The sequence below is a fragment of the Pteronotus mesoamericanus genome, unplaced genomic scaffold (assembly GCF_021234165.1).
Source record: "Pteronotus mesoamericanus isolate MK-2021 breed Mesoamerican mustached bat unplaced genomic scaffold, CSHL_Meso_final scaffold_85, whole genome shotgun sequence".
In the NCBI taxonomy this organism is placed as follows: Eukaryota; Metazoa; Chordata; class Mammalia; order Chiroptera; family Mormoopidae; genus Pteronotus; species Pteronotus mesoamericanus.
Genome location: NW_026555329.1, coordinates 54,555,201 through 54,563,123, shown reverse-complemented (window position 1 = coordinate 54,563,123; position 7,923 = coordinate 54,555,201). Strand labels below are relative to the sequence as shown.

General features: G+C 40.0%; 1 pseudogene; it reads left to right on the top strand.

Moving 5' to 3' along the window:
* Positions 1-3,611: 3,611 nt before the first annotated feature.
* On the top strand, positions 3,612-3,699 carry LOC129063568 (uncharacterized; annotated as a pseudogene).
* The last annotated feature ends 4,224 nt before the right edge of the window (positions 3,700-7,923 follow it).

Genomic DNA, 7,923 nt, shown 5'->3' with positions numbered 1-7,923 from the left:
CTAAGGGTAAATAATAGACCTAGACAAGCAAATAGAGTGTTCATTGGCTCAAAGCAGATCCTTGTGAAGCAGCCTTCCTTCAGTTCTCCTCCGACAGGCAAAGCCGCCATCTCTCATCTAGTCGGCTCTTTCTTCCTCTCCCCTCCACTCACTCACCTGGGAGTCAAATAGAAAAGAAGGATTCATCTGCAAAACCTAATAATCTTAAAAGATTAATAAGCAGGGCCCCGGCTGGGTCGCTCAGCTGGTTGGAGCATGGTCACATGCACCAAAATGTTGTGGGTTTGATTCCCCATTAAGGCACACACCTAGATCGCCAGTTCCTATGGGAGGCAACCAGTTGCTGTTTCTCTCTCACACTGATGTTTCCTTGTCTTTCTCTGAAAGCAACAAAAAACATATCCTCAGGTGAGAATTAAAAATAATAGTAATAATAATAAATTAAGAATACCATTAAAAATGAATAAATAGGATCTTAGCATAAAGGGATTATACTCTCAGACTAATAGGAAAGATAATTCAGGTACAAAAATATCTATAAATGAATAAAGATCTTAGAACAGTGCATTTATATTTTTCTCCTCTTGGTCTTCATGCTCTTGATGTCATATATTTTAATTTATATAAGTTATAAATCTGTTATAGACCCCCTAACAATATATAATCTGTTATATTATATTATTGTTTTGGTTTAAATAGTCGATTATCTTTTAAATATATCTAAATAATAAGACAAAAAACAAAAGCCCTTGTGTACTGATCCACAAAACTACCACTTCCAGTCCAGTGCTCTCCATTCCTTTGTGCAGACCTCAGTCTCAACTGGCACCATTTTCCCTCTGCCTGAAGGAAGTTCTCCTTTAACATTTCAGTGCAGGCTGACTGATGATAAATTCCTTTGGCTTTTTAAGTCTGAAGCAATTTTTATTTCATTTTCATTTTTGAAAGATGTTTGTACTAGATATATAGAAATATAGGCTGATAGATTTTTCTTTTAATATTTTAAAGATGTTTCTCCACTGACTTCTCACTTGCATCATTTCCAACAAAAAAATCACATGTCATCCTTATCTTTGTTCTTTGGTTACTTTTAAGATTTTCTCTTTTTCTTTGGTTTTAAGAAATTTGGTTATGATGTGGCTTGGCTTTTATGATGTGGCTTTCTTCATGTTTCTTGTGCTTGAAGTTCATTAAAAGTCTTTGAATTATGAATTTATAGTTTTCATCAGATTTGGAAAATATTTGGTCATTATTTCCTCAAATATTATTTCTGTTTTCCTCTCTTTTCTTTCCTTTGACCACTTGAGGTTATCTTATAGCTCCACACAGTTCCATTTTGAATATTTTGTACTGTAATGTCTTCAAGTTGACCGGTCTTATCCAGTATGTTTTTCATTTTAGACAGTATAGTTTTAATCTCTAGAGTTTGATTTGTCTCTATCAGATACGTCATGTCTTTTTTTTAGAATTAAAAAAAAAATCCTTGCCCAAGGATACATTTATTGATTTTAGAGAAAGAGGGAGAGAGGGGGAGAGAGAAATATCAGTATGAGAGAGAAATATCAGTTGGTTGCCTCCCGAATGTGCCCTGCCTGGGACCAACCCTGCAACTTAGGTATGTGCCCTAACTAGGAATCAAATCAGTGACATTTTGATGCTCAGGACAATGTTCTAACCAACCAAACCACACTGACCAGGACCAAATATGCCATGTCTTTGATTAACTTTTTCACCATGTGAAGTACAGTTTTTTTTAAAAGATTTTATTTATTTAATTTTATGGAGTGGGAAACAGCAGTGTGCAAGAGAAACATTAATCAGTTACCTCTTGTGCTCCTCCAGCTGGGGATCTGGCCCACAATCCAGGCATGTGCCCTGATTGGGAATTGAACCAACAACCTTTGGTTTGCAGGACAATACCCAACCCACTGAGCTGCACCAGTCAGGGCATATGGAGCATACTTGCAACAATTATTTTAAAGTATCTGTCTGCTTTTCTAACATATGGGTCAGTTTCAGGTCTGTTTTATTGATTGATCTTAATCCTCATTATGTGCCACATTTTCCTGCTTCTTTCTATACCTAACAAGTTTTTTTTGGATGATACATATAGTGAATTTTACTTTATTGGGTGCTGGATTTTTTTTGTATTCTTGAGCTTTTTTGGGGTACAGTTAAGCTACTTGAAAATGGTTTAATATTTTTGGGTCTTGCTTTTAAGATTTGTTAAATGGGAACAGAGCTGTGCTTAGTTGAGGGCTAATTGTTTCCTAGTACTGAAAAAAGACTTTTCTGAGTCATCTACCCAATGCTCTGTGATTTATGAGGTCTTCCAGTTTGGCTGAGGGGAACAGGCAATATTCTAGCCTTGTGTCAGCATGAGGTATTAATTAGTTCCTCTAATTCTTAGTTTAGGGTGCCTCCCTCTAGCACTACGTAGTTTCCTCACACAGACACTCATCAGTACTCAGCAAAGCATATGGGGAGGCCCCTCTGCAGAACTCCAGAGTTTCTCAGTGTGTAGTTCTCGCCTATCCAGCACTCTTTCCTATGAATTCTAGCTGTCCTGGTGTCCTCTCACCCTCAGCAATATCTCCTCAGTTCAGACTGTCAGGCTCTGCCCCAGTCTCCCTTCCATGCCCTGTGTTCTGGAAACTCTCTCAAGGCAATAGGCGGGGACAACTGTAGGGCTCATTTCATTTGTTTTTCAACCCTTAGGGAATCACTGTCTTTCATTGCCATATGTCCAGTGTCTTGAAAATTGTTATTTGTTGTATTTTGTTCATTTTGTTGTTCTTTTGGGGATGAGGGTAAATGGACGTACAGTTCATTAAAATGTCCCTCCAATAACTGTAACAAAATGTATAATAGAATGAGTCTTTTTAAGAGAAGTGCAGATCAAGTATTATAAGGATTCAAAAAGAGAGGGAAATCAGTTTGCAAAAGGCTTTTTTGAGGGTCTAGCCCTTGAGTTAGTCCTTAAGGTATGGGTGAATTTCGACTTGCAGGAAGGGCATTGTGGAGAGCAGGACTGAACTAAGATGGCATCAGTCTTGTCAACTAAGAAGCCATGTTTACAGCATGCACAGTAGAGCAATGATTCAGAGGGACAATGCAACCCTTTGAACAGGTACAGTACGACATGGTAGACAATGTGTGCTTTTCTGAAGGGTAACACCACCCTCTCAGATCATGCACAGTAGAGCAGCATAGACCACCCTCTTAGAGCATACGCAGTAGAGCAACATCATCATGTGCTTATTGAGGTGACACAAAACAACGCATGTTAATCAAAGGCTGATGCAACACTGCATCATACAAAAGTATGAAAGCAAAAGCCTTCAGACAGCTGAGAGAGCTGAGAGGAGCTGAGATTGCTCCACTGCTCTGATCGACCCTGCTCTAGCTGATTCTGAAGCCTCCATAGACCCTGCTTTGCAAGACGCTCACCGGCTGCCTTCCAGACCTGGACCTGATCTGGACTCTTGGGACTTGGGTTTGTTATCCCCCAGGTCTCTTGTGTGATGTTATTGCTGATTGTTTCCAAGTGGTTATTATTGCTATTGGGTTATTATAGATTTGGACTGAGCCTGCATTAATAAAAGCTGAGTGAATCGATGATGACTGCCTCTAAATGCATTCCTTAGAAAAGCTGAACAAAATAAGTGATAACTCCAACCGTCATAAAAACAAACAAACAAACAAATAAATATAAAAGCTGAGTGAAGAGCATAGCACCTGTGTTGACTCACTATTTTTCCTTAGTGCCAGTGTAGCCTGTAGGGCTGTTGATCGTATAGGCACCCCAGTGCCTCTAGTCTATGGCAAAGGCTAGAGGCTCGCTTATAGGAAAGACCATAGTGCGGATACATGTAAAGTTAGAGTATCACTCATGACAGCTGGCGTAATTTGCACTCTAAATCAAATTCAAATTCAAATTTGGGCTCTAAATGTTCTTTAGCACTGAGATTTTGAAAAATTAAACTAAAACACAGCACCAATGAATGCACTTCTGGTCAGTGACAAAGCTAGAGACTGACTTAAAGGAAAGACTATAGCGTGTATACTCATAAGGTTAAAGTATCGCTCACAACAGCCATACAAGTAGAAGGAAGAGAAATAAAAAAAATAATAAAACAACTCAGCAAAGGGATAAATAAGGGTGAAAGTGAGCCTTACAGTATGGTTAGTTTTATGAAAATTGCTCCTAGGAATATTTCCACATATTTCATAATTTAGAATAGAAAGTATTCTTGTGCTATGGATGAAATCATCTATTCTTACAATTCGGACACCAAACTTTTAGTGATGGTTGGCTCTACAATATGCAATTACACCACCTTCTGTTCTGTTTACAATACTTGTAAATAAATCACTAAGTATTTATTGAGTGCTGGTCAATGTTCTATGTGCAAGGGCTACATTGAACAAAACATAGAGCCCTGCTCCTATGGCGCTTTCATCCTAGGACAGGTGGGCTGCAGGAGGGTGCGAGGGGTGGAAGACAATAAACAATAATTATGATAAATTCTTCCCACACACCTTCATCATTTTTAAAGGAAATCCCCACATTTCTTTCACTAAACTCCATAAGATAAATGGTTTATTTGCTGAATGACTTGTATACCAGCTTGTTTCTTGGAGATATTCATCAGTGGTCTGAGGGGGTAGGAATGTGTCCTGACTAGGAATCAAACTCACAACGTTCTGTTGCACAGCACAATACTCCAATCAGCTGAGCCACCCAGCCAGGGTAAAAGGGTTGCTTTTAAAGACTACCTAGTAAAGGAAAGCTGTAATACTTGTATGCCTATGTTTAGAATTCAAAATCAGTTTTACCTTAGACTGCAGATGAAAAGTCTGCATGTCTATGAGTGAAGAAATCTGTTGGCTAAATAGTAGGTATGCTGTAGCTGAAATGAAATTGTAGTTCTATCCTGTGTTCTGAACTGTGCTGGCATCTAACATGTAAGTTGCTAAATATTTAGTAAGATGAGGCACATGTAGGTATTTTTTTTTTCCTGTCTCTTGAAGTTACGCAACTAGATGATAGTAAACAATACCCATGGCAACCAATAAAAAGTGCTCAAAGGAGGCACCTACCTTTCACGGGTTATGTGGCCACCCCTTTGTGACTGAAAATCTCAGAGCCACATTGCTCTTCTGGATATTATATCTCAGAGTAAAATATTTTGGAGATCTGTGAGTTGTTAAAGAACCTTTAGAAGAACTTTTGAATTATGTTTTTTCATTTATGTGATAATCATGAAAAACCAAGGTACATGCCTTTGGGATAATATGTACAGTGCCTCATATTGTATAATTTCTGAGGTGGTATTCATACTGTGTTAATTTGTACTCCAGGAGACCTGTTCACAAAGGTGGCAAGAAGTTCTCTGGTTCTTGTTATCATCTTAAAACCGTTGGCATTGAAAGGGCACCAGGTGTTAGACTTCAATTCAGCAACCTCAGTACTTGAGTTCTGGCTAAGAAAGATTTCAGAGCCAACACTCAAACTATATCAAAGTTTATTTAGAAAGTCACAGAGGTAGAAGAACTGAGTCGTAGAAGAAATGGGCTCACAAAATGAGTTACAGAAGCAAAAGAGGGGCCTTTGGAGCTTAGTGGAGAGAGAGGAGACAGAGAGAGAGAGAGAGAGAGAGAGAGAGAGAGACAGAGACAGAGACAGATGTGCCTTGAGAGACAAAAGAGGGAGGGAAGACACAGGTATGCTCCGGAAAAGAAATAAAGGAGAGCAAGCAAAGGGTGTCTGTCTTTAGGGCTTTTATCTGGAGGTCTCAGGAGAGGATCTCAATAGAATATTCATTCATCAGCTTTTCAGGTGTGCCTGCTCAGGGCTCTAGTCTCCACTGATGGGTTGGTGCAAGGGCAGGGGGTCATCAGCCAATGCAGCAGGTCCAACTGATTTTGCTACTTCTCTGGGCCTGGAGCTGAAACACAGCGGAGGCCCAAACGTCATCTCCAGAGGTTAATGCTTCAGTGGTGGTCAAACAAGGGCTTATAGTTTTGCCTGTTGCTATGCACCCAGGGCTTCCCGCCCTAGTGACCCTCTGCACCTAGCCTATCGTTCCTGCTCTGCTCATGCCTATCTAACTACTTTCTACAAAATCATCTATTGACATAAACCTTATGACATAAGGCTTTGCATTTGATTCATTCTCTATAAATGATTATTGAGAACCCTCAACAGCAGTCCCATTTTAGGAGCTGGGGATTCAGATTTTCATTAAGACTGTATTCAGCTACTATAACAGAAAATCTAAATAAAAGTAGTATAACCATGCTGAGAGTCAGAGAGGATCTCTTTTATTCACAAAAACGTTTTAGAGTCTAGGGTGCAGGCAGCTGCTCAAGGAAGCCACCTTCTGTAGGCTGCTCTTCTCTGCTTCTGGTACAGTGAGCAGCTTTTACTCCCATGGCTGTGAGATGGCAGCCACATCTCCAGGACACAGGTCTACATTCCAGGGAGGAAGAGGGCCAGGGGACAAAAGTCCAAAGAGAGCAAATCAGAAGAGTTTGTTTCTTCTAAAGATCATTTCCCAAAGCCTCACCCAGCTAATTCTGTTTATACCTCATCACATGGCCACCCATCTGGCTCCAAAGGAAACTGGGTAAATGTGTATTTTAACCAGGCATATTGCCACTCCCAGCATACTTTGCGGACTGTTAGGAAAAAAAAAAAGGAATAGAGGGAGGGAGGAAAAGACAAAAGGTGGCAAAAAGAGAAGGGAGAAGGAAGGAGGGGAAAGGAAAGAAGCATTTTGAGTCAGCAATCAGTGTCTGCCACAGTAGTGAACAAGACAAACAAGATATCTGCCCCACGCAGCTGACTTTATTAATCTTTAACAACTTAATTTGTATCACATTCAGATTAATTTCTAGTGATGTTCAGGTTAATTTAGTCACTTTCAGAATTTTTTTCCTTTTTAAAAAATGTATGTATGTATTTTTAAAATTTATTATTCATTCACTGTTTATATTCAGCATTATTTTTTATTGGTTTCAGGTGTACAGTAGAGTGGCTAATCATATATTTCAAGTAGCAACTGGCACTGCAAATAGTCATCCCAATATTTTAACTACATTCCCCATGCTGAATTCTATACTCCTGGGGCTACTTTGTGACTTCCGATCTGTATTTTTTATCCCTTTGGTGCCAGGCAGCACCTGGGGAGGCCAAGGGAGGTCTCAACCCAATCCAGGTTCTTGTCACCACCCAAGAAAAGAATTAGCAAATGTGACAGAAAGAGTTAGCAAGCATTGTAAATTTATTAAAGTGACAGTATGCACTCAAGAAGGGAGAAGGTGACCTTGGAGAACAGATACACCAATGGTGTTTGGGTGGGAGTTTTTTTTTTTTTTAAGATTTTATTTATTTATTTTTAGAAGGGGAGAAGGGAGGGAGGAAGAAAAAGAGGTAGAGAAACATCAATGTGTGGTTGCCTCTCATGCACCCCCTACTGGGGACCTGGCCAGCAACCCAGGCATGTGCCCTGATGGGGAATGGAACCAGCAATCCTTTGGTTTGCAGGCTGGCACTCAGTCCACTGAGTCACACCAGCCGAGGAAGAAAGGCTTTTATTAAATGTTGTCAAGGGTGGTCCTGGGCTTCTCACGCTAGTGGGGTGACTACTGATGCAGTTCATTCTCAACCCTATTCCCCAGATAGCAATTTCTTTTCTTTTTCTGTCCTCTCAATTACAGGAAATGGGGGTGGAAGAAGCAGGGAACAGGTGGTCAATGAAGGTTGCATCTGTGATGTTCCAGCCAAGATGGAAAAAGGTAGGGATAGAGCTTGAGACCTCTGTTCCCTATTCTAACTTTTCTGCTTCACTCAGTTCTCCAACTTCTTTCCCCTCAGGCAACCATCAAGTCTAGCCTGTTCTCTGTGTGTTTCAATTT